Consider the following 27,571-nt stretch of genomic DNA (forward strand, 5'->3'; position numbering starts at 1 on the left):
TTGCCTTGGTGCTTAAAAAATCGATGCATGGACTCCACCATTTAAATCAGAATCTCAGAAATTGGGGCCCAGATATCTGTATTTTGAAGGCTGCTCACAAGGCTGTTATGGGCAACCAGGGTTGATTACCACACGTCTAGACCAACAGAGAGATAAAAGATAGGGGAGCTCACAGTCAAGGAGCAAGGACCCTTATTGGCATCTTCCCACTTTATATAGATACAGTTTCCATAACAACGACATGGGAAAATGTAATCAGAATTCTTCTTGGAGGCACACTCCACTAGTTTGACAGAAATACAGAAATACTTTGATAAGCTGCTGGGGGTAAGGGGTGAGTCCTCTCAGGCGTATGCTTAGGAAACAAAGTAGTTTCCAAAATCTATGCACATGACAGAGAAGAATTAGATGGCCTTTGAGAGACCCAGAAGGAAATGCAAAAAGGAATAGGGGGAAAAAAGGCAAAGCAACCTGCTGTGAACCTCCTAATCTTCCATGGCCTGAATTCCCAGTGCTTGAGGTAAGGATTTCAGTGCCGAGGGTGACATGGGCAATGTGAAACGGGAGCTGGAGGATCAAGATTGTCTCTGCAGAGGTCTGGATCTCAACCATGGTGATGGCTAATATGCACTGAGAGTTCTTTAGACATTCAGGAGTAGGGGGAAAGTTGAAAGATACTGTCACATTTTGACAAAAGAGAATTTGCTGATGTCGGTGGTCACCTTGGTGTCAGGTTTACAGCTGGAGCTGCGTTTATGAGGTTCTACAGAGAGCCATTGTGACCAAAAATCCCCCTCCAGGGTGTTAAACTCCTGGAGGATACTCATAAGCCAGGATTTCCCAAGAGTGTCCCGTGGAACTTGAGTTCTAAGGAGGGTACATGAAAAAAGTCAACATGAGTTCCATGATCAAAGAAGTTTGGAAAATGGGCTAAATAAAAGGACTTCCAAGGCCTTTTATCTGCTAATGAGAAAGGTGATGTTTCTAGAGGCAAGATATAGGCTGCAGCTCTCTCTGTATACTCTCATGAAATATCTCAAAGAAACAGAATTCCTTAAGAGTCACTTTGGGAAACACTACTGCAGGTCTATGTATGAATGACTGGAGCCACATAGAATGTTTTGCAAGAAAGAACCAGAAGACACAAATGTATAAGGACACATACCAATGCATTTTAAATTTGCCCACTTTTTCGATCAAAAACAAACAAGAGTAAGTTGTTTTCCCTTTCCATGTCCATTTCTAGAAACAAGCCTTGTGAAAAACAAGCTGCTGTCCCTGCTAGAGGAATCCTGCAATCCTTGGATGTTTATCCCCAAGCCATTGTTAACATGAGGTAACGGCTATTCAGGATTTATTTCACTCACCCGTTGAAACACAAATTCCCTGTGCAGAGTTGGAGTAATATATATGAGGACAATAGGGAGCCTGAAAGTTAAGAATTCATCCTGTTGTATTTCTCCAATGGCACATTCATGACGCAGCTCCATAGTTTAATGCAGACTGAAAAAGCAGTTGGCATTTCACAGCAGGAGGTTAGAAATAGAATGTGCTCTATTTCTTGGGTCAGGGTAGCTTGACTGAATAGAAGTGTGTGTGATAGATGCCGTAATGAGGTGGGAGGCAGATGACCTGAATTTTAGTACCAAATATACCACACTACACTCTTGCTATGTGACCTTAGCCAAATTCTTAGTTTTCTTATCTGTAAAATGAGGTTTAGATGGTCCTGAAGGTCCCCTCCAAATCGAATCTATTTGTACCTGGATAACTACACAATAATGAATGTGGGCTATTTCAATGTTACTATAAAAAATCTTGGATAACTCAAAACCTACAACAGGGCCCTTCCTCGGAAAGAGGCTACAGAAGTTTTACAGCCATGATTCTCAGTGGGGCTAGGCGTAGGGATATCTCAAAACTTTCACTTTGAGAAAGTTTTCCCACCCCATGAGTTTTTGATGCATCAGTCATTCTAGGGCACCCTCCCTTACTCCATACAAATTCCCTGGAGTTATAGGATGCTGGGAAAATGTTGATGAGTCCAGGTCCTGCATTTCCAAATGAGATTGCTAGTGATACTGACTTGGGTGTCTAGTTACGATATTCATGCAGTCCGCCACAGTGGCCAAGGCTGCAGCCCTTCATGCCTGGCCAGTCCTCTCCAGTATTCTTACAGCTGTCCCTGACTTGGAGTTTTACCACCTTCTTTCCCTTTGCCCTTTACTTTCTTATGGATCACTGGAGATCAAACAATGAAGCAAATATTTTTCTGATAATTGCAAAGAGCTCAGTCTATAAAGGCAACAATTTCCTACCATTCCCTAGGAATGGTTAGTATGCCTTTTCTTAGAAGTATTAAGCCAGCTCTATGGTTGGATTTTCATATGCTGTGGCTGTGATACTAAATTCTCAATAATCCATCTAATTTTTCCCCCAGTAGAATTTTTGATGCCTGAATTGGAGGCCTGATATGTCCATAATATATATAATTTGAACAAAGCTCTCCAGTGATTCTGGTATTCTCTCCATCTTTCTACCCAAGGGTAAAGTCTACTCCTTACTTGAGTTTTTACTTGATCTTTTGTTACAGTTCTTACCCAAAATAAAATTTTTGTTGTCTTTTGCAACCTTTGAAAGTGTCTCTTCATTTGGGGCTTTAGCCTTGCTGTCTGAAATTGGGGAAGAACTGTAACAAAATACAATTGGCCCTCCATATCCGTGGGTTCTGCATCCAAGGATTGAAAGAACTTCAGATCAAAAATACTTTAAAAAGAAATGTATGTTTGCCCCTGCCCTGAACATGTACAACTTTTTTTTGTCATTATTGCCTAAACAATACAGTATAACAACTATTTAAAAGCACTTACATTGTATTAGGCATTATAAGTAACCTTAAAGATGATTTAAAGTATAAAGGAGGATGACCACAGGCTATATGCAAATACTGCATCATTATATTTCAGGGACTTGAGCATCCACAGATTTTGGTATCCTCAGGGAGTCCTGGAGCCAGTTCCCATAGATACAAAGGGATAGCCGTATATTTCTGCTCATGTAACCATGCCCCATTTTAAGTCCATTCTTCTAAAACGTCTAACTCTCTCATAATGCCATAGCCACCTCCACAGTCTGTCTCTGGACAACTGATAGGTCTTTCCACATGTATTCCTGACCTTCTTATTCATCCTTTACATAGCAGCTAGAAGGATCTTTTAAAAATTGAGTCAGTGCTTGTCCCACTGAAAACTCTTCTGGCTTCTATTTGCTCTTAGGACAGATTGCAAACTCAACATGGCCTACTAGAGCTTTTCACATCTCAACTGTGGCCACCCACCCCATTCGCCAAGCTTCAGTGATGTCAGCCTCCTCATCCACAGCTTGCTTCTTTCTTCATCAGGGCAAACATTGGTCCTTCAGCCAGGGACCATCTTTCCCCTGTTTCCTCATGTCAATCATAAATCATCATGTAGGTGACAGGCATGCCACTTCCATAGGTGGGAGAGCCTATGATAGTCACTCAGAGCACTGCCTGAAATTTATTTTAGCAAGTGCTGTGGGTAACAATTGAATTTATATGTTTATATGATCCAATTTAGATCCAATTTATATTGTTATATTTTTCCATACAGGAAGCCAATTTTTTGGAACCATTTATTTATTGAATAACCCCTCTCTCTTCTCTATGCAATAACACTTTCCTAATATTGCTTCATTCTGGTATATACCTAAGTCTGGATCTACACTTTCTATTCTCTTTTACTGGTCTTTTGTATCTATTTCTGCACCATAACCACACTGTGTGAATAGTGTTATAACAGCTTTATAAAATAGCTTTATAATAAATCCCTGTATCTGGTAAAGAAAGTCCACTTTCCCTTATGAATGTTTTTCTTCAATATTGTCTTTGTTATTCTTGGCCTTTCACACTTCTATCGGAATGTTAGAATAAGTTTATCAAGTTATGTGAGGAAACTCTGGTAATTTTAATTGGAATTGCATTAAACTTTATAGATAAACTTTGGGAGATTTTACATATTTTTGACTTTCCATCCGGGAAGTTAGCATATGTTTCTATTTCATGTAAATTTTTTATGCCCTTCAATAAGAACTTACAATTTTCTCCATCAAGATCTTAGCCACCTCTAGTAGATTTATTTCTGGGTCACTAATAGATTTTTCATACTGTAAATGGTATTTTTTAAAATTTATCCTTTAATTGTTTATTGGTGGTGTAGAGGAATTAATTCATTTTTATAAGGTAATCTAGTATCTAGCAACTTTGATGAAGTCTCTTATTAATTCTAGTCATTTGTCTTTAACTTTACTTTGATTTTTACAGAGATATTAATTTTATTTGCAGACAATAAAAATTTGATTTTCTTTACATAACTCTTTAACTTTTATCTGTTTGCATATATTATTATGCCAATTAGAACTTCCAGAATAATAGCACTGAATGAAATTGCCAAGGCAGGCATCCTTGTCAGTTCTCACTATTAAGTATGGTATTTGTTCTTGCTTTTTTTAGTAATCTCCTTTCTCAGGCTAAAGAAATTTGTTATAAGTGTCTATTATGAATTTGTGTTGGATTTGACCAAATGCTTTCACCACATGTATAGAGATTATATGGCATAAAATAAGATGGATATTTTCCCCCCTTTTTCTATTTATTGAACCAGTTTCTGTAACTGGAGAATTACTGTTTGAAGAATTGTTAGATCTTGCTTGTAACACCCTCTGGACCTATAGTTCTGTTTTCCCATTCCTTATTTATTTTTTATACCTGTAGGTTTTCTTTTGTGTGAATTCAGCAAGCATGTTTTTAAAAAATTGCTATATATTATAGATTGTATCCTGCATTTCTACATGTTATGCTAGTCTTTGTATTAACTTGGTTTACTAGCTTTCTAGGATCAGAAATCTGGGATTCTTTCTTTCTTTTTGGATTATTTCTTTAAGAAAAAAATTTTTGGTTACTACTGTTAATGAGGCCTCTGTTTTATTATATATTCTAACTAATCAATACTGGTATAGAAGGCATACTTGCATTCATTTCCAGTCACATTTCTAACCTCTTTCCAATGTGCCCAGCCTATTACCAGACATGGCAACCTATAACAGAAAAATATTTTATTTCCTTTTGTATTCAAAATATGAGTATTGCTAAGCCTGTTGCATGAACTATGAGAAATCTACATTTCTTCAGAGTTTCCCAGTGGATTTTTTAGAATTCCCAAGGAATGTGTGTATGTAAATGACTTTCTGCTGGTGGTGTCTTTCACTTGCCCCTGCATCCATGCTCTGGACCACTGCTTCTACAAAGCCATGTGTAGATCCCCTCTCACCACCTCATAATGCATTTCATATACTTCTCAGGTTCCCTCCAACTTTGGACATGATCCTCTTTCATAAATCCTAAGGTAATGTTAGAACAGGCTCTTGTATTTAACAAAGCTCATCAGTGAGCATCAAAAGAAGATTCTCAAGTAGACTTATAATGGAAAGAAAAGGGACTGTCATCAGATTTTTCAAGCACAACATTTTATGCCAGAAGATAACTAAGTGATACATTTAAGATATTGAAGGCAAAAGAATGCAACCTGAAATTTTCATACCCAGCCAAACTGACTTTCAAGATTAGGTTAAAAGCTGTAGGCAAGCTATTACCAACATCTGGGAATTCAAAGAATATTTTTCCCTTAAACCTTTCCTGAAGAATCCACTGGAGAACAAACTTTGGACATTCAACATGTAAAGAGGCATCAACATGAATACTGGTAATGAGCATTAAATACATAACTACTTATAGAATGAAGTCAAAATGAAAGTATGAAAGGCAAGATTATGATATGCAATAGTTATACACTATGGCAATATAGTTATGGTATAACTAAAAAATGGGAAAAGCTGGGAAGAGCATAAACATAATTTTTAAGTTGTTTTCAGTAATTTTATGGTGGGTTAGTATTGATAGCAGTATTGTGAAATAATCATTGTGTATGTAATGGAGGATAAAAGAAACAAGTGATTATGTCCTATTCGAATTCTATCATCTACTGTTTTCTTGAAAATCACAATTCTTAATATGGAAGAAAAGAAGCTATACATTAAGCTAGAAGAGGTTAAGTTCTTCTAAAGTTGAATTGGTTATGTTTATTATTTAAATTTATATTTTTGAATATATATGTGTATGTATTAATCCCTTTTTGCACTACTATAAAAATACTGGAAACTGAGTAATTTACAAAGCAAGAGGTTTAATTGGCAGGTTCTGCAGGCCGTACAGGAAGCATAGTGGTTTCTGCTTCTGGGGAAGCCTCAGGAAACTCACAATCATGGCGGAAAGTGAAGAGGAAGGGAGGTGCCTCACATTGTGGTTGCAGGAGCAAGAGAGAGTTGATGAGGGCACTGCACACTTTAAAACAACCAGATCAGGCTGGACCCAGTGGCTCACTCCTGTAATCCCAGCACTTTGGGAGGCCGAGGCAGACAGATCACAAGGTCAGGAGTTTGAGACCACCCTGAACAACATGGTGAAACCTCGTCTCTACTAAAAAAACAAAAAATTAGCTGGGTGTGGTTGTGTGCGCCTGTAATCCCTGCTACTCAGGAGGCTGAGGCAGGAGAATTGCTTGAACTTGGGAGGCAGAGGTTGCAGTGAGCCAAGATTGCACCACTGCACTCCAACCTGGGTGACAGAGCAAGACTCTGTCTCAAAAAAAAAAACAAAAAACAAACAAAAAACAAACCCCAACCAGATCTCATGATAATTCATTCCTTATCATTAGAACAACACCAAGGGGATGGTGCTAAACCATTCATGAGAAACCACCCCCATGATCCAATCACCCTTCATCAGGCCCCACTTCCAATATCCAGGTTAACAATTGAACATGAGATTTGGGTGGGGACATATATGCAAACCATATCATTCCACCTCTGTCCCCTCTCAAATCTTATGTCCTTCCAACATTGCAAAATACAATCATGCCTTCCTAGTAATTCCCAAAGTCTTAACTCATTCCAGCATTAACTCAAAAGTCCAAAGTCTCATCTGAGACAAGGGAAGTCCCCTCCACCTATGAACCTGTAAAACCAAAACCAAATTAGTTACTTCCAAGACATACTGAGAGTATAGAAATTGGGTAAATACTCCCATTCCAAAAGGGAGAAGTTGGCCAAAAGAAAGGGGCTACAGGCCCCATTTAAGTCCAAAGCCCAGCAGGGCAATCATTAAAGCTTAAAGCTTCAATAATCTCCTTTAACTTCATGTCTCACATCTAGGGCACACTGGCATGAGGGGTGGGCTCCCAAGGCCTTGGACCTCTCCACCCCTATGATTTTGCAAGGTTCAACCTTCACAGTTGCTCTCACAGGCTGGTGTTAACTGCCTGTGGCTTTTCCAGGCTGAGAGTGCAAGCTGCTGGTGGATCTATCATTCTGAGGTCTGGAAGATGGCAGCCCTCTTCTCACAGCTCCACTAGGCAGTGCCTCAGTGGGGACTCTATATGGGGGCTCCAACCCCACATTTCCCCTCTCCACTGCCCTAGTAGAGGTTCTCCATGAGGGCTCTGCATCTGCAGCAGGCTTTTGCCTGAACATCCAAGCTCTTCCATATATCCTCTGAAATCTAGGCAGAGGCTCCCAAGATTTAACTCTTGCATTCTGTGCACCCGAAGGCTTAACACCATGTGGAATCCACCAAGCCTCATGGCTTGCACCCTCTGAAGCAGTGCCCACAGCTGTACCTGGGCCCGTTTTAGCCATGGTGGGAGCTAGAGTGGCTGGAATGCAAGGAACAGTGTCTAGAGGCTGCACAGAGCAGTGAGGCCCTGGGCCTGCCCCACAAAACCATGCTGTCCTCCCAGGCCTTCAGGCCTGTGATGGGAGAGACTGACATAAAAGTCTCTGAAATGCATTCAATGCCTTTTCCCCCACTGTCCTGGCTATTAGTACTTAGCTTCTTTTTATGCCAATTTCTGCAGCCTGCTTGAATTCCTCCCCTGAAAACAAGTTTTTCTTTCCTACCACATGGCCAGGCTGCAAATTTTCCAAACATTTATGCTCTCCTTCCCTTTTAAACATAAGTTCAAGTTTTATGTCATTTTTAGAAGCAGCCAGGTCACACCTTGAATGCTTTGCTGCTTAGAAATTTCTTCTACCAGATACCTTAAGTCATTACTCTCAAGTTCAAAGTTCCATTGATCCATAGGGCAGGGGTACAATGCAGCTATCTCTTTGCTAAGCATAGCAAAAGTGATCTTTACTCCAGTTGCCAATAAGTTCCTCATTTCCATCTGAGATATCCTCAGCCTGGCCTTCACTGTCCATGTCACTATCAGCATTTCAGTCATAACCATTCAACCAGTCTTTAGGAAGTTTCAAACTTTCCTTCATTGTCCTGTCTTCTTCTGAGCCCTCCAAACTCTTCCAATCTTTGTTCGCTACCCAGTTCCATAGTTCCTTCCACATATTCAGGTATCTTTATAACAATGCCCCACTCCTCTGTGTCAGTTTTCTGTATTAGTCCATTATCATACTGCTATAAAGAAATACCTGAGACTGAGTAATTTATAAAGAAAAGAGGTTTAATTGGCTCACAGTTCTTCAGACTGTACAGGAAGCACAGCAACTTCTGCTTCAGGAAACTTACAATCATGGCAGAAGGCAAAGAAGATCAAGGGGTCTCACATTGTAGGAGCAGGAGCAAACAGAGTGAGGGCAAACAGCGGGGAGGTGCTGCATACTTTTAAACAGCCGGATCTCATGAGAATTTATTCACTATCATGAGCACAGTACCAAGGGGATGATGTTAAACCTTTCATGAAAACTGCTCCCACAATCCAATCACCTCCCACCAGGCCCCACATCCAACACTGGTGATTACAGTTGAACATGAGTCTTGGGCAGGGACACATATCCAAACCATATCAGTACATATGTATTCATTTGAATTCAAGACACCTCACTTCAAGATCACAATCTGGATGCAAGGGAAATTGGATTGGTCCTTCACCTGCCAACTGGACATTTCTGGAAGCAAGAACTCAATCCAGAAACATGAAACATCCCTACCACCCATTATATTCCTTTAAGTGAGGGCTTCTTGGAGATATGACTAATTTCAGGACAGTGGTAGGAAATACACAGGATAATCCTGAAATGTGTTTTCATACTATAAGCATCACGTCAAAAGGAATCAATTAGAAGAGGCTCCCTGTGGCCAAAAATGAGCAATTTGAGTTTTCTGAGAATATTAACTGCCAAGGATTGCTACATATGTAATATATTTAAATCCATTAGTATAGTGATCCTTAAAAATGATTGGGGAAGGATTTGGAAAACAACTCATTATTTTTAAAACTAACAAAGGAGAATGAATTAAGCATTCATCCTGTCTTTTCTATATGAATTTTATCTCAGATATCAAGTAGTAGATGAGAAGTGACTCTTCATAGAAAGATTCCAGGTAATTAAGAAGAAATGAAATCTCCACTTTGCAGCTCATAATCAATTCACATATCTAAGCCTTGAGCAGCAATAGCTGCTAACACAAAGGGAGGCAACTAGACAGTCTGTGCCTCCTGATGAAAGAACACAATCACCCATGGTCTTGCCAAAATACACAAACAAATCTGAATCTGATCAAACTACCAATTTACAGGAAATACAGAGGGCAGAGGAACATGTTAAACTATACCATAATGATATAATCAACAAAACCCAGATCATGAGAATCTCTATAGGTAAAAGAAAAAACTCTTCTACAAATACTTTACAAAGGATAAAAAGGATCATGAGGTGAAATTTTAGATGAAAAGAAACAAGACAAATTTTAAAAGGAGACCAAATTAAACCATAGCATTTATGAATGCACAATTGGGTGGTCAAACTATTTCTTTAAAAAGGGAATTGATTACAATAAAAAACCAAGATAGCGGTTTATTTTAGGGAAGAGGAACCAAGTATGTGGAGGGCTTCTTGGGTAGCTCATAAAGTCTATTTCTTGACCCGGTGGTATTTATATGAGTACTTGTCCTACAGTAATTCATTAAACTGTAATTTTGTGTTATGGAATTTTCTGTATCTGTGTTTCATTTTATAATAAAAGAGGTTTTCTAAAAAATCTTTATTGGATGCTTAAGAAATAATATTCAAAACATAACTAAGTGCTACTAAAAGTAATTTCTTTGGGGGATCACAAGCCAAAATTTAATCTTGGCATTTCCATCTAGCTCCTGCTAGATGTTTCTTTCCTAGAGTTCTAGGAAAGAAATACTAGTTCAAATCCCACACAGCCAAATCCCTCAGCCTCTTAACCTTACTTCTCCCACTCTTTCACATTAGTGAGAGAGGGAAGTCGGCCCCTTCCCAAGAATAAAGCCCATTCATTTGCCTCTACACAAGAATGATTGAGAGTGGGAGCATCCATTTCCTTTCATGAAAACTCCCACCTTCACTCACGGGGTATAATCTGACCTCAGGACCTCAGAAAAAGAATCATAGTCTGGACTATTCAATACAAGTAACAGTACATAACGGATGCTATCATTTGAGTCCAATTATGTATTTAAGGAAAAATTATTTCTTCATTCAGAAGTATACTTGGGTTAAAACTCATGTTAATTCATGTCATCACTACAGTATTACCTTTTTATTCTGAAATGTATATTAAGATGAATGGTGCACTGTTTTCTCCTTTAAAATAGCTTCCCTATTGGGACTTTTTCTCTCTCGAATCTTAAATGAGTTTTCTCAAAACAAAGGAAATTTCAACTTCTAAAAATGGAAAACTCCAACAACCTCCAAAAGACAGTTGTTCCCCGTCTTCTCCTACTGCTGCAAATCAAATCTAATCCTAATTTTTCTCTTTCTTGAGCACTTATAACTGACACCAGTCATTGATTTTTTAAGATCCCTTTCATTTAGCCCTTGGTTCCATCTATAAATCTTACAACTTCCTCTAATTCTTCTAATATAATGATGACACTTCAGAGATATTAAGCCATCCTATAGGAAAAATTGGTGTCCTTAATTTGTTATCACCCTTTATTATTGTGTGTGATAGAAACCACCAGCTGGGTGCAACATCCACTGTTTCTTCCTCCCTGGACCCGTGGCTGGAGCAGGTTTTCCTATTTCCCTTGCAAATTATTCCATGTGACTAAGCTCTCACTAATGGAACGTGAACAGAAATAAAATGCACCACTTCCAGGCCTAGCCCATTAAAACCTCCCACTTATGCTCCTCCTCCTCCTCCTCCTCTTTCTTGGCTGAGTGGGATGATGACCATGAGGCAATGTTGGCAGCCAGGCGTCGAAAATGGCAGACTCACTAGCACACCTGAATCTGTGAAAACCAGTATCACTGTTGCTGCTGATTAAACCTCCTCCTTGAGAGAGGAATACATCTTTCGTAAGCAACTGGATGTTATGGGTCCCTGTGTTTGGCATCTTCCTTATTTCATATGAGAACTAGTACCTAAAAGGAAGCACCATAACAGACATCTAAAATGGAAGATATTAGCTTAGCATTCAGACTGAAGGCAGGAATAAAATGGTTATGAGAGGTTAGACAGCGAAAGCCTCATGTTATCCATGGATGAAATACTTTAAAAATTATCATCTGTGATTACTTGGAAGGTAGACCAAGAACCTATTGAGTCTGTGGCTTTAGGGAAAGCAGCTGAAAAGAGTAGGAATATTAGCGTATGTCAACTGCTATTTGTTGTTTTTAGTCAAGTACTACAGGAAACAGATAAACTCAAGCAAGAATTGGCTAGTTTGCCAGCAAAAGTGGAACTGGAAAAAAAAATACAAAGCTTCTTGGGGCTGAAAAAACTCTTGGGTTCTATACCTCAAATACTAAAAGATAAGATTTGCAGACAAAAAGACAGAGAGAGAGAGAGAGAGAGAAAATGAGAGCGAGATCCAGCCAAGTGGCAAAGATAATATCAATAAAGTTGCTTTGCCACACAGGCTATGTTAGACTTCACTGTGGAGTCCATGACGGTGGAGTAGACGGTCTGATCCAGGAAGACAAACCTTAGATCAGGTCTAGAAAAGAACTTGGGGGTTATTTACAAGCACATGAAACTGACTGGAACAAGTAGGTCAGATACCTATCACGTTTTTGAGAAAACTGTAATGCCCAAGAAACCACAAGCTTGAATCTGTAAAATTACCCTTAAGTAAGAGCAGAAAGTGGGCTATGGAAGGTGTGCAACTCCTAGTAACATATTCCTCAATATTCACCATATAAGGGTCCATGGAGGCTGATGGACAAAAATATTCTCCAGGAGGGCAGAGCCAAGAGACAGGAAAATGAGGAAGAAAGTTCCTTGCAGAGGACAGACCCAGGGTCTATCAAAACATTTTCTTCTAGGGCTTGGGGATCTTTGCAATACCTACCCTACAGGATTCCATCATTGCTCTGGACCAGGGAATTCTTTAGGCATTTTTATTGTGGTTAACCAGTCCACTTCTGTGTATTGAATAGGCAGATGGAGCAAAGATAACTTGTCTTTTAGTTCAAAGGATGCTGAACTTTAAGGAACTGTATCTGGACTTTAGAAGAGGCCAGAGCATCATTTGGAGATCCTAGACCTTGAGATAAATTCAATAGTGGGCAAAATTTTGGGTTTTCTCCCCAGAGTAGTATGTACATATGTTTTATGTAAAGGATGATAGCAGCAAAAGGGGCTAACTATGATAGAGGTTGCTAACTACCTACTAAAAATCCATTCTCCCCTTATTTCTGGTGCAGAGCTAAACTGCATTTCTCAACCTCCCTTGCAGTGAAGTGACCAAGTTTTCTTCAGTGAAATATGATTGCAGTGACATATGTCACCTCTACATTTGGGCCACTCAAACCTCACACCTATCCCAATATGTCCTTTCTTTCTACTGGTTGATTGGTGTGGCAAAGCTTTGTAAAACTTCTAGATGCCACATATTGAGGATGGTAGAGCTATCCCCAAATGGCTCTATAGTGACCACTAAGTGACTGTGGAAGAGTGCTGCCATCAATCCAAATCCTATTATAATAACTTCTTGTTCTTTAAGCCACTGGAATTCGGGTTTTATTTCAACTGTGACTCAGAATACTCTAATACATCACTGTAAAAGTAACAATGTCTATTTATACAGAATTTGCCAACCTTTCCAAGGAAGTATGTAGTTGATCTGTTGAATCTAAGAGCTTAACACTGTCTAATCTGATTATCGCTCTTGGTCAGATTAGATTAACAGTCCCTTCTTACGACTACTTTAAATAAATACACTCAATCTCTTCTCTCCCAGCCTCTCCTCTCCTCTCTTTGTCTCTCTTCCTCGACACCCTTGTTGCACTCTCCTGGCAAAACCCCAGCTCTGGTTTCATCCAACTCTACCTATGCCCATGCTCACAAGCTTCCTGTGTCTAGTTTCACTTTAAACTCATGACTGCTGATGCAAAATAAATCCATAGTGCTGCCCAGTAATCTCACTGCATTTCCAGAGCTCATTCATTCATTCATTCATTTGATCTAGTGCACAACTATTTCATGCTTTCTCTTCTCTCCACAACTGTCCAGTTCCTCCCCACTCTTCTTTCTCAGTTGATGAGTTAGAATTCTACTTAAATAAGAAAAAAGAAGCAATCAGAGGAAATTTCCATTGATTCCCAACACTTCCTCCACTGCCTACCTGCATCTGTTCCTATGTAATTTGCCACCCCTCCTGGGTGAATTGTCTGTGCTCCTTTCTAAAGCCAAAATCTCCATATGTGCACTGGGCACATTTCCTCTTATCTACTTAAGAATCCTACTCCAACAATTCTCTCCTCTCCTGCATTATCAAAATTTCCCTCTATGCTGGATCTTTCCCTTAACACACAGAACATCTTAATATATATCCCATCTTTCAAAACAACAAAAAAACAAAAAATTGACTTTGCATTATCTTGCAACTACCATCCTATTTTGTTGCTATCTTTTATACATATATTCCTGAAAATAACTGTCTATATTCACTGTCTTCCTTTCTCTAATTTCATTCTCTTTTGAGCCCACTCCAGGCAGGTTTTCATACTCACCATTTCACTGTGTGCACCTGTGATCCCAGCTACTGGGAAGGCCGAGGCAGAAGGATCGCCTAAGCCCAAGAGGTCAAAGCTTCAATGAGCTGTGTTCGTGCCACTGCACCTCAGCCTGGGCAACAGAGCGAGACTCTGTCTCAAAAAAAAATTTTTTTTAAACCAACTTACATCAAGATCACCAGTGATCCTTATCTTATAAAATCCAGTGGCCAATTATTAATCTTCGCTTACTCATCCTGTCAGTACTATTGGATACAGTGTGCCTTTCACTTCTTGAAATACTTTTTTTCTCCAGGGACTATTCTTTTTTGGTTCTTTGCTTTCCTTACTGGTCACTCCTCCTCATCTCCCCAACCCTGAAATGTTGGAGTGCCCCAAGCTCAGTCCTTATGTTGATTCTTTCCCATCTGCACTCATTCTCCAGATGATTTTGTCAAATGTTATAGGCTTTCATACCAAAATCTATGCAGATGGATCCCAAATTTCTAGTTCTAAGCCAGATGTCTCCTTTGAACTCTGGGCTTGCATATCCAACTGCCTTCTTGACATCTCTACTTGGGTGTCTCATCATTATCTTGAAATTAACGTTCCTCAAAATCAAACTCCTGATTATTTTTACCCTCAAGGTTGCTCCATAAAAGTAGCTCCATTTCTCATTTATCTAAGCCCTAACCTTTATGATCTCTGGCTGTACTTTTCCTTACATCCTACAGCCAGTGCATCATCATGTCCTGTTGCCTCCACCTCAAACCATATCCAGAATCTAACCACTTCTCATGACCCCCTTACCATCACCTCCCACTCGGATTACTGCAATAGTATCCTGTGGACAAAACTGCTTGTTCCCTCCCTATATCCTGTGCAAATACAATTTTCATCTGGGTACTTGGTCTTCCAGAATGTAGATTATATTTCCTAACATTTCCTGTAGCTTAGTGTAACCAAGAGGATGTAATCTGAAACATCTATAGAACCTTCCTTAAGAGAGAGCTCCAAGGTATCCTTTCTTGCTTTTTTTTTTTTTTAATCTCTTCTTCCATCCTGTTTTTCAGTACAGAGATGATCACTTAGACCACAGGGATACATCCTTATGTTTATTCTTTTCTATTGTACTCATGGCAGCGAGTTGGAAGGTCTTGGGTCCCTGAGGACTTGGCGAAACAGATCTGTCATCTACTTTTGTAGTTTAATGTCTGGATCTATAAGTAAGAGAGAAACTAACTTCTATTTAAAGCCACTATCATTTGGGTTTTCCTCTCACCACTGAACTTCATCCAAATCAATATGCTTTCTAACTGGTTCTCTTCCTATTCCTTTATTAATGATTCTCCTCACAGCATCATCAAGAGTAGACCCTCTAAGACCCAGGTTGGCTCATGCTACTCTTATGTTCAAAGCTCCCCTTATTTCTCCCACTGTGCTCTCACCAAAGCCATTACTGGACATCTCTATTCTTCCGTGCTCTGTTGCTTGCTCCTCCTCTCATCTGTGTACACTCTTCATCCCATTCCTTCCATTCCAGGGCAATAACCTATGTACTGCCTTGTAAGCACATTCCTGCTGCAGGGCTATGTACTCCTTTCTTTTTCCTGAAAGCCTCTTGGCCCCGTTACGTTATGACCCACTCACTCACTTTCCTCAAGACTGTACCCAAATATTATCTTATCCAACAGACCTTTTCTACCCACTCAGTCTAAGCTATCACCACCACCACCAGAACATATTCTGTAAAAATCGGAATGCTCAGCTTCTTTAGAGAAAGCAACCGCTATGACAAACCTGGGCCCAAATTCCCAAAGGGCAGCAATGGACTTGATCCAGGGAGCACCAAGGTGGGGCTTAAGGCAGCTCTAGTTATTTTTTCCATATCATTTTCATCAGGACTCTGTCCTCATTCCTTGATATGGAGAATGGGTGTTGTGTTACATTTTTAAAATGTAAACTTCTATGCAAAGTTAACTTCTAACACCGGTACCCCTCCCATTCTCTCCATTCCTCTTCTGCCAACCCACTCCCATTCCTGCCCAGCTAGATGGCCATCCTTCTACATGAAAAGCATAAAGTTGCTATTGGCTAGAAATTGGATGGCACAGGTACTTGACAGTTTACAGTACCCCCAAACTCCCTGTTTTCCTGTACCTCTCTGCTTCACTGGTTCATCTTTGTCTGGTTTCTAAAGGAATATGATTAGCAGATAACACATTAGGATATTTCAGTCCTCCCAGGTTCATAGGAGAAAATCAAAAGATTAACAGGCACTTTGAGACCCCAAAGAATGACTCATCATTATGGAATTCCAGGCATCAAAAGACAATCATTCCACATAGTAACTTTCTATACTTTCTACTCTTAAGACTGAACTCTTTCTACCAGATTATTTTATAAAGCCAAATGGCTCATTCCTGGAGAGTTATTTGATTTGGTTCAGAATCCAAGTCTGTTTTCTTTTGAAATGTCAATACAGGCCAACCAGATTTTGAACATGTGCAAAGATTATTGAAAACAGATTAATTTTTCCTAAGAAAGGATCTAGCCTGGTACCAAGGAACTACTATTTTAAATGACTAAAAGAAGAATTACATTATTTAGCTGGCAAATACTATATTTAAAAGTTACTAAAGAGATAAATTAGAACAATTGCCAGGTCAAGTGAAGTTCAAATCTGCAAAGTGAATAGCTTCTAAGAGGTTTATACAGAGCTTGGTAGTTCCCTGTTGCATATTTATGTTTCATGTTTATTAAAGAAAAGTGTTGGCAAAATTAACATGCTTCCATGTCTCTATAAGTTCTCTCAAAACCAGATTCTTGGAAAATGATAACAAAAACTGCTTTGAATAGAATGTATGGACTTTTCTTTTTAGCAGTTTGTCCAGGATTAAGCAATTATTATGAAATAATCTCATTCATTAATTCATTCGGCAAAATCACGCAACAAATATTTATCTAGCAATGCTAGTCACTGTTTTGTGCTCCATGTTCACGACGGTAAACAAAAGGGCAAAGTCTGTGCTCTTATGGAGATTATGGTCTGATTGATGGGAGAGGTGATTAACAATTGTGTAATATGTATGGACTATCAGGAAAAGTGTCAGCAAAGCAAACAGGGATGGAGTTTTATTCACATTTGCATCACCAGCATCTGGGGCTTGGAAAGGGGCTTAAGGGGATGAATGGATTAATGACTCAATATAAACTGTACCTGCAGAATCTCTGATCAGACAGAACACTTGCTCCAAAGCCATTGAATGGGCTGGGGTGGAGCATGCATGGTTTTAGCTTCATCTCCCACAACTGTGGCTTTGTTATATGTTGGTGGCAGGTGGTTTCCAAAAGGAAAAGCTTTGGGAGCTAGAAGTCCTCGTTTTGACCGCTGCCCTCCTTGTACACCAAGAGCCAGAAAAACTTCATCTCTTTTACAAGAAACATTGAGATTCCTGTAAAATTAAGAAATCGCCCAATTTGGTGCTCTACATTATGTAAAGCAAATGAGACTTCTATTTGGAACAAAGACTACTTTGTTGGGAAATGAGTCTGTAAGTTAAAGTGTTTTCTGATAAGTTCCTTTGGTCCTCAACTTCCTTAAAGTGGAAGTAACCATTGCCCATGGGCCCCTTTTAATTTCCCCAAGTTAGTTTATCTATTGAGTCATTTATGGTAGTTTCGAATTGCCTCATAGATCGAAGTCAGCACTTCTTGTTTACGCATACTGTGCGACATTGGCAGAGTTTATCTGGGTCTTCTCTCTCTCAACAGTTCCAGAAAGATGGTATCTGTACCATCTAGACTGTGTTTACCCTGAGGAGAAACTAAGACAGATATGCCCAAAGGCTGAACTCAATATCTTTGTAGAAATTATTAAAAACAGTATCACCTTTAGCTTTGTCAAGAGCCTCTAACAAGACCTTTTCAGACCAAAGTGCCCTCAATATCAGAACATGTAGTCACCCAGCAGGTTGACCCTGGAAGTATGAGAGAGCTAGGGTGGGAGCCAGAGGCTGAGAGAAGAAAGGGGGTGACCTAGTTCATGCCAAATGAATCTCACAACCAGGACTAGATTGTAAAGTCAGCAAAGTTGCTCACAGCTGCATTATGTCCTCCCGGAACTCTGGGCACTTTTGCTTTGTGACCTCATTCCTCCAACAATTAACATTAAAAATTGTATTTTATTATAAAGACAAACAATCATGACTGAATTTATTATTACAGATATGTTATGATTGGAGTAATTTTTGTTCTTACTTTAAAAGAAATGAAAATTAAACATTTTTATGGGCCCCGGGCACTGTAACTCCTGTGGCTAATGGAAAAGAGTGCCCTAAAATTGGTGCCTTAGCATCTTTGGCTCCTCTTATTTTTCCTCTGCATGTCAGCTGTCACTTAGCCCCTCTTTGGGACACCACTTTTTGCATACAGATGTCTCAGGTATCTAATACCTTTGTGTTTCCATTGCCTCTCCAGCCCGCTGACCCGACTGAAGCATTTTGGCCAGCAACAGACTTAAGAGGGGTGTGATTCCCAATGCACTTCCCATTTCTACTTCCTCATTGCCCACTTGACACTGGCTTTTGGTGCCACTTCTCCACCGAAACTGCCCCATAAGGTCATCAGAGGCTACTAGATTGCCAAACTCAAGGATGACAGTCAATCTCTATACTTTAGACCTTCCTGTTGCATTTGACACTATTCTTCATTTGACTAGTTTTTACTGAGTACCCACAATGTTTCAGGCTGTGTGCCAATTTGGGAGGCAGAATTATTAAGTAATCAAACAAGATTCTGGCCCTCATAAGGCTTTTTGGCTAGTGGGAGACACAGATAAATAAACAGCAAGTACAATACATTTGGGGATACTATAGAATCACCTAATTGGAACTTGAGAAATCAAGAAATGCCTCCTGGAGGAGATTACACTTAGCCTAAGACCTGAAATATGAATGGAAGCTAGCCTGGTAAGGGGAGGAAGAGTGTTCTAGGTGGAAAAAGCAACATGCACAGAGACCTATTGATAAAAGAAATAGCTGCACACTCTGGTAACAGTAATTCCCCATGGCTAAGGCCTAGATATATATGCGTGAGAGGGAAGTTTGTGCTGGGTAATGCCATGAGCATATTCACATTTTATGAAGATGATTCTAGTATCAGTGTAGAGAATGAATTGGGTTGGAAGCAATACTGGAGTCAGTGAGAGCCACCAGAGAGCTGTGGAAGGGATGCGGTGGCTGGGATGTGGACAGGACATGGTAGGGTTCTGAACCAGGGAAGCAGCAGAGGAGAAGGAGAGAAGTTAACAGATTGAAAAGATCTGTCTTCATAATAAATTGGATTTGGGGGTGCAAGGGAAATAGGAATCAAGGATAGTATCTGTATCTGGGCTTTTAGTGGCAAAAAAGAAAAAAAAGAAAAAAGAATCCCTTTGTTGCTTAGTCAGAAAGGAGTTTGAGGATATTAAGAGGCAACTCAATCTTTGGGAAGGGCAGAAAAAAAAAAAAAAAAACCACCCAGTTTGGAAAGCTCACATCCAGGACCAGTGTAGCCAAGAGCAAGCCCAGCTGCCACCACAACACTGAGCAGAATTATGCTTCTTGTTCATTGGCTCCCATAATACTAGGAACTGGATACCAAGAGCTTTCCTGCAGCTACCCCAGAAAAGCCTAATTCCTCCACATTTGCCATTGTCAGAAGAGGCTACTTTCCCTCACCCAACAGCAGGTCCTGTTGCTCACTTCTGCCTCCTATATTTGTGCAGGTGCAAATGCTTGACCAAACCTGGGTCCCATGTTGAACCAAGTGGTAAAGAAGCTTGGAAAACATGGTTCCTAGCTTTCCAGGGAGGCAAATACAGAGGAGTTGAGATGGATGCTGAACTCTTTATTGTATCAGTCATGATTGGTGGTTCTAGGGCCAGGCACGTATTTTCTGGGATTCTACCCTGAGTCACTTCAATCATATACCATCTGGGCCATCTAAACTTGAAGCTCCCACTGCTTCTGGCCCTACGTTAATTTTTGAATTGTACAGTCACCAAGTAGTATTTTTGAACAGAAGTTCAAGATTTTCACACTCACTGAGTAACCCATGTTCACAAGGCTCTCAAGCTCACCAGCACATGAAACTTCCACAGTTAACCTGCCCTGCATACTTTTCTATTTATTATTAAAAGTTGCACACATGCACAAAGCAGAAAGAATGGTGTGATGAGCCCCTGTGCACAGCAACCAGCTTTGACAATGATTTCTATTTTGCCATTCTTGGTGTCCAGCATTCTTTTTTCTGCCTAGATCCAGACTCCTTCCATGCTGGGCTTTGTTCAATGCCAGTTCTCTATACTGTCAACTTCATCCTCCAACTCAGAAATCCTCTCAAGCTGATGATTCCACGTATACACAAAGTCCTCCTACCCCAGTTTTTTCACAAGCAGCTGAAATACATTCTACTTTGACTGTGGCTCCCATCCTACCAACCCCATCTTTCTCATTTATTAAGTAAAGTGGTATTGTTGGACAGATGATCCTTTTCCACAACAAAATTCTAGGATGGAGTGTCAAATTTTCCCTTTGTGGCTTTGTGCTCAATAACAATGTTGAATGATTTTAATTGGATTCTTGAGAGCCAAGACTTGTTCTTTTACAATTAATATTCCTCCTCATGACCCCTTCTTCTGGGAGCCTCTACCAATTGCATCAAGCAGTGCCCCCACTTGGCCAGGCACCCTGTGTCCACCTCTTCCACAATATTTAGTACTCTCATTTGCGTTCATATTCGTTTCCCACCAAAGGCACCTGTGCAATTGTTTCCTACTACCCTGCATGCTGCTTAAGTCTGATGAAGCCATTCTTCTTTGCAGTCTGACAATAGGTAATTAGGACGCATAATGTGACTTGAGTCCCTAACTGGACTCAAAAATGAGGTGGCTTTTGTTTGAGAAATGCTTTCACTTCACACCAACCAACCTACTTACAACAAATGATATATAGCAGTGAGCACGTGAGCCGGAATCCACTGATCCTATCATATACCACACCACTTAGAGCAATGGGACAGCTCTTTAAATGTGCAGCTGAAGCACCAGATTGGAGATGATACCCTGCCAAGTGGGTGCCATCCTCCAGATGTGGTATTCTCCCTAAATCAGGGACCGTTACATGGCACCATGTCCTCAGTAGCTAGAACACACAGGTTTGGGTACCAAGAAAGAGAAGCAAGAATGCCCTTGCCTTACCATAATATCCAGGGAAAGTTGTGCTCTTGACCTTAGTTGCCCAGGGCAGTACTCAGTCATTATCTTATTCCTTCTTGGCTTCCTCCCTCCTCTGTGTCACTTCCTAGTACCTTGCCATACTCTCCTGACATTCCCTCCAAAGTAAACTACTTGCACCTGAATGTATGTCTCAGAATGTGTTTTGAGAAGATCCATGCTGAGGTATGGGGTTAATACTAGTACTCATCTCACAGATTTGTTAGGAAGAACAAATGGAGAATGTACCAAGCACCACGTCTGGCTTTGAGTAAGTGCTTGGTAAATGACAGTTATCAATGTTAGTGACATCATCATCATTATTCTCTCACAAAGAGAGCTGGGGCTGGGCTTATTCAAAGTTCTAAGAAAGGCAACATCAACACAGCAGGCTTACTCCTTCCACATCTTCCCTCCAATAAGTAAATTATTGATCATATTAGTAGCTATCTTTTGTCTACTCTGCAGCTAGGTACTGGGCTAATTGCTTTGTACGAATTATTGCAGTACAGTGTTGTCCCAATGGCCTTACCACATTACAATAATCAGGAGTATAATTCTAATCCTAATTAGAATGTGTTGACATTTTTCTATAAACTGGGAGAATCTTCTGAGTGTGTCACGTGTATGTAGTACTGTAGTATCTTTCTATTTTACATGTAGCAATAGGCTCACAGAGGAGAAATGGTTTGCCCTTGGCCACACAACCTGGACAAGGAGGAATCTGGATCAGAACCCAGACCTAACTGGGTTACTATAATTTCCTCAGTCTATCTGTTACATGCAAATACTAATAGTAGTTTCCAGGTTGATTGTTGAAAACCAAAATGGAAATTTGAAGAAGTAGAGCAAAGGGACGTATTAACGAATGTGTCTTCATCATAAAGATCTTCAATTCAGCCTGATCTATGACAATGATGGCACTTCATACTTGTCAATTTACCTTTCCTGGGCCTCATTTCCATCCTCACTCACCACAGCAGTAGCCCTAGGTCCTTTCAATAGAGGACTCTGGATGATTTTTTGGAGTCATCAGGCAGATGAACAAACGTCCCCCCAGAGAGAGCTGGCTTACCCCATGGCAGCCATTTATGTGCTGCAGAGGACAAGTTCTAAAAAAAAAAAAATCACCTATTGAAATCAGAGATGTCTGTTTACTTTATAAACACAAAAGCAACAGAAGCTATCCCAAGAGTTTTGTGGCCTTTGAGGAATGTTGTTCTCAAGAAAGCAACAGATTGCTACCCACAGAAAGTAATGGGATGGTGCACTCCACCCAGCTGGAGGAAAAAATTGTCTGTCTCTCAAAATTCTGTTCAACATCGTGGCATGCAAACACTGATGATACTAGGCAGAGTTGTAGGGAAGTGACAAGCAACAAACTTCCTTATAACTAATAATTATTATAATATTTCTATGGGGTGATCAGTATTTCTTGCCATTCAGTGAGGAGAGAAACTAAGAAACACCCAAGTTACTCATTATGGTTCAACCTACAAGACAGGGGCCAGGTGCAGAGGCTCATGCCTGTAATCCCAGCACTTTGAGAGGCTGAGGCAGGCAGATTGTTTGAGCTCACGAGTTTGAGACCAGCCTGGTAAACATGGTGAAACTCCATCTCTACAAAAAAATACAAAAGTTAACCAGGTGTGGTGGTGTGCACCTGTTGTCTCAGCTACTCTGGAGGCTGAGATGGGAGGTTGAGCCTGCAGTGAGCCAAGATTGTGCCACTGCACTCCAGTCTGGGTAACAGAGTGAAACCCCGTCTCAAAAAGAAAAAAAAAAAAGAAGAAGAAAGGAAATTCACAGTCAGAGGAGACAAAAGAAAGAAGAATAACAATCAGTGAAGCACACCTAGAAGATCTAGAAAAAAGCCCCAAAAGGACAAATCTAAGAGTTACTGGTCTTAAATAGGAGGTAGAGAGAGATTGTGGTAGAAAGGTTATTCAAACAGATAATAATAGAGAAGTTTCAAAACCTACAGAAACATATCAATAGTCAAGTACAAGGTTATAGAACACCAAGCAGATTTAACCTCAATAAGACTACCTCAAGACATTTAATAAATCAAACTTTCAATAGTCAAGGATAATGAAAGGATCCTAAAAGTAGCAAGAGAAAAGAAACAAACAACATTCAATGGAACTCCAATACATCTGGCAGCAGACTTCTGAGTGGATACCTTACAGGCCAGAAGACAGTGGCATGACATTTAGATTGCTGATGGTAAACGCTTTTATCCTAGAATAGTATATCCAGTGACAACATCCTTCAAATGTGAAGGAGAAAGAAAGACTTTCCCAGACAAATAAGAGCTGAGAGACTTCATCAGCAGCAGTTCTGTCCTACAAGAAATGCTGAAAGGAGTTCCTCAACCTGAAAGAAAAGGATGTTAATGAGTAATAAGAAATTATATGAAGGGACAAAACGTACAAACGTAGTAAGTACAAAACGTCGTAAGTACAAGGACAAATACAGAATATTATAACACTAACTGTGGTGTATACACTACTCCACTACTCATATCTTGAGTAGAAAAACTAAAGGATGCACCTATAAAAATAATTAGAACAACTTTTCAAGGCAGACACAGTATAATAAGATATAAATAAAAACAGTGTAAAGTTTTAAAGTGGGAAAACGAAGCTAAAGTGTAGTTTTTTTTATTAGTTTTCTCTTTCCTTGTTTGTTTGTTTTTGTAATCAGTGTTAACTTGGCCTTAGTTTAAAATGATGGGTTATAAGATGTTATTTTTAAGACTCATGGTAACTCCAAATCAAAATACCTCTAACAGACACACAAAAAATAAAAAGCAATAAATTAAAACATACCATCAGAGAAAGTCACCTTCACTAAAAGGAAGACAGGAAGGAAGAAAGGAACGAAAGAAAGAAGGAAGATGGGACTACAAAACAACCAGAAAACAAGTAAGAAAATTGCAAGAAAAAGTTATCACTTATCAATAATAACATTGAATAGAAATGGATTAAACTCTCCAATCAAAATACATAGAGTGGCTGAATGGATTAAAGAATAAGACCTTATGGTTTGTTGCCTAAAGGTAACACACTTCACCTATAAAGACAAACACAGACTGAAAATAAAGGGATAGAAAAAGATACTCCATGTCAATGGAAACCAAAAAAGAGCAGAAGCTATGCTTATATCAGAAAAAGTAGATTTCAAGACAAAACTATACAAAGAGACAAGGTAATAATAAAGGAGTCAATTCAGCAAGAAGATCCAACAACTGTAAATATATATATAAATGTTGCCCTACACTGGAATACCCAGATACATAAAGAAAATATTATTAGAGCTAAAAAAAAAAAAAACAAAAACAAAAAAAACAAAAAAAACAGATGGACCCCAATGCAATAATAGCTGGAGACTTCAACACCCTACTTTCCACATTAGACAGCCCACGAAGACAGAAAATGAACAAAGAAACATTGGACTTACTCTGCACTGTAGAGCAAATGGACCTAATAGATATTTACAGAGCATTTCATTCTACGACTGTGAATACACCCATTCTTCTCCTCAGAACATGGCTTATTCTCAAGGATATGCCATACATTAGGTCACAAAACAAGTCTTGAAAAATTTAAAAAAATTGAAATCATATGAAGTATTTTCTCTGACCACAATAAAAATAAAACTAGAAATCAATAACAAGAGGAACTGTGGAAATTATATAAACACATAAAAATTAAACAATATGCTCTGGAGTGACTAGTGGATCAATGAGAAAATAAAAAGGAAATTTAAAATTTTCTTGGAACAAATTAAAATGAAAACACAACATACCAAAACTTATGCAAAAACAGTACTAAGAGGGAAATTTATAGCAATAGGTGCCTATATAATAAAAAGAAAAATTTCAAATAAACAACCTAACAGTGCAACATAATGAACTAGAAAAGCAAGTGCAAACCAAACACAAAATTAGTAGAAGAACAGAAATTATAAAGATCAGAGCAGAAATAATTGAAATTAAAATAAAGAAAACAATACAAAAGATCAATGAAATGAAAAGTTGGCCTTTTAAAAAGACACACAAATTCAACAAACCTTTAGCCAGACTAATAAAAAAGAGAGAAAACCCATTAAATAAAATCATAAATGAAGGCGATATTGCAACTGATACCACAGATATTTAAATGATTACTAGAGACTACCATATGCCATTAAATTGGAAAACCTACAAGATATGGATAAAATTTTTGACACTTAAAATCTACCAACATTGAACCATGAAGAAATCCAAAACTTAAATACACCAATAACAAGTAACGTGATTGAAACTGTAATAAAAAGTTCTCAGCAAAGAAAAGCCTGGGACCCAATGGCTTCACTGCTGAATTCTACCAAACACTTGAAGAATTCATACCAGTCCTACTCAAACTATTCCGAAAAGTGGAAGAGGAAGGAATACTTCCAAACTCATTCTATGAGGCCAGCATCACCTTGATACCAAAAACCAGATAGACACATCAAAAAAAAAGAAAACTACAGGCCAATATCTCTAATGATCATTGATGCAAAAAGCCTCAAAGAATACTAGCAATCCAAATTAAATAATGTATTAAAAAGATTTTTCATCATGATCAAGTGAGATTTATCCCGGGGTACAAGAATGGCTCAACATATGCAAATAATCAATGTGATACATCATATCAACAGAATGAAGGACAAAAGCAATATGATCATTTCAACTGATGCTGAAAATGCCTTTGATACAATTCAACTTCCCTTCATGATTAAAAAAAAACCCTCAAAGAACTGGATATTCGAGGAGCTTACCTCAACACAATTAAAGCCATCTAGGACAGACACAGCTAGCATCATATTGAATAGAGAAAAACTGAAAACTTTTCCTCTAGGATATGGAGGATGACAAGGATACCCACTTTCACCTATGTGTTTTTAAAATAGCTTTAATAAGATATAATTCACACACCATAAATTCACCCATTTAAAGTGTACAATTCGATGCTTGTTAGCATATTCTTAGAGCAGCACATCCATTACCACAATCAATTGTTGAAACTTTCACCACTCCAAAAAGAAACCCCATACCCTTTACCAGTCACCTCCCATTCTCCACATGCCTTCAGCCCTAGGCAAGCCCTAGGCTGTCTGCATTCCATCAATACAGATTTGCCTATTCTGGATATTTTATATAAATGGAATCATATATGTAGTATTTTGTGGCAGGCGTCTTTTAGCACAGTGTTTTGAAAGTTCACCTCTGTGTTGCAGGATGTATCACTACTTCATTCCTTTTTATAGCTGAATAACATTCTATTGTATGGATATGCCAGATTTTGTTTGTCCACTCATCAGGGGATGAACATTTCAATTGTTTCCACCTTTTGGCTATTAGGAATGATGTTATAATAAACTTTTTGTGTACAAGGTTTTGTGTAAATATGTGTTTTCAGTTCTCATCAGTATATACCTAGGAGCGGAATTACTGGGTCATAAGGTAACTCTATCTTTACCTGTTTGAGGAACCACCAAATTGTTTCACATTTCTGCCAGCAACATATTAAGGGTTCTTATTTTTGCACATTCTCATCAACATTGGTTATTATCTATCTTTTTAAATTTTATTTTTTATTTCAATTGGTTTTTAAGGAACAAGTGGTGTTTGATTACATAAATAAGTTCTTCAGTGATGATTTCTGAGATTTTGGTGCACCTATCACCCAAGCAGTGTACACTGTACCCAAAGTGTAGTCTTTTATCCCTCGCCACCAACTCACACCCTTTCCCCACAAGTCCCCAAAGTCCACTGTATCATTCTTACACTTTTGCATCCTCATGGCTTAGCTCCCACTTATGAGTGAGAACATACCATGTTTGGTTTTCCATTTCTGAGATACTTCTTTACCTAAAATAATAGTCTCCAATTCCATCTGGGTTGCTTAAAATGTCATTATTTAATTGCTTTTTATGGTTGAGTAGTATTCCATGGTATATATATACCACATTTTCCCTATCCAATCATTGATTGATGGGCATTTGGGCTGGTTTCATATTTCTGCAATTGCCAATTCTGTTGCTAGAAACATGCATGTGTGAGTATCTTTTTCGTATAATGACTTCTTTTCCTCTGAGTAGATACCTAGTAGTGGAATTAGTGGATCAAATGGTAGATCTACTTTTAGATCTTTAAGGAAGCTCCACACTGTTTTCCACAGTGGTTGTACCAGTTTACATTCCCACCAACAGTGTTCCCTTTTTACCACA

This window comes from Mandrillus leucophaeus, unplaced genomic scaffold (assembly GCF_000951045.1).
Source record: "Mandrillus leucophaeus isolate KB7577 unplaced genomic scaffold, Mleu.le_1.0 Scaffold144, whole genome shotgun sequence".
NCBI lineage: Eukaryota > Metazoa > Chordata > Mammalia > Primates > Cercopithecidae > Mandrillus > Mandrillus leucophaeus.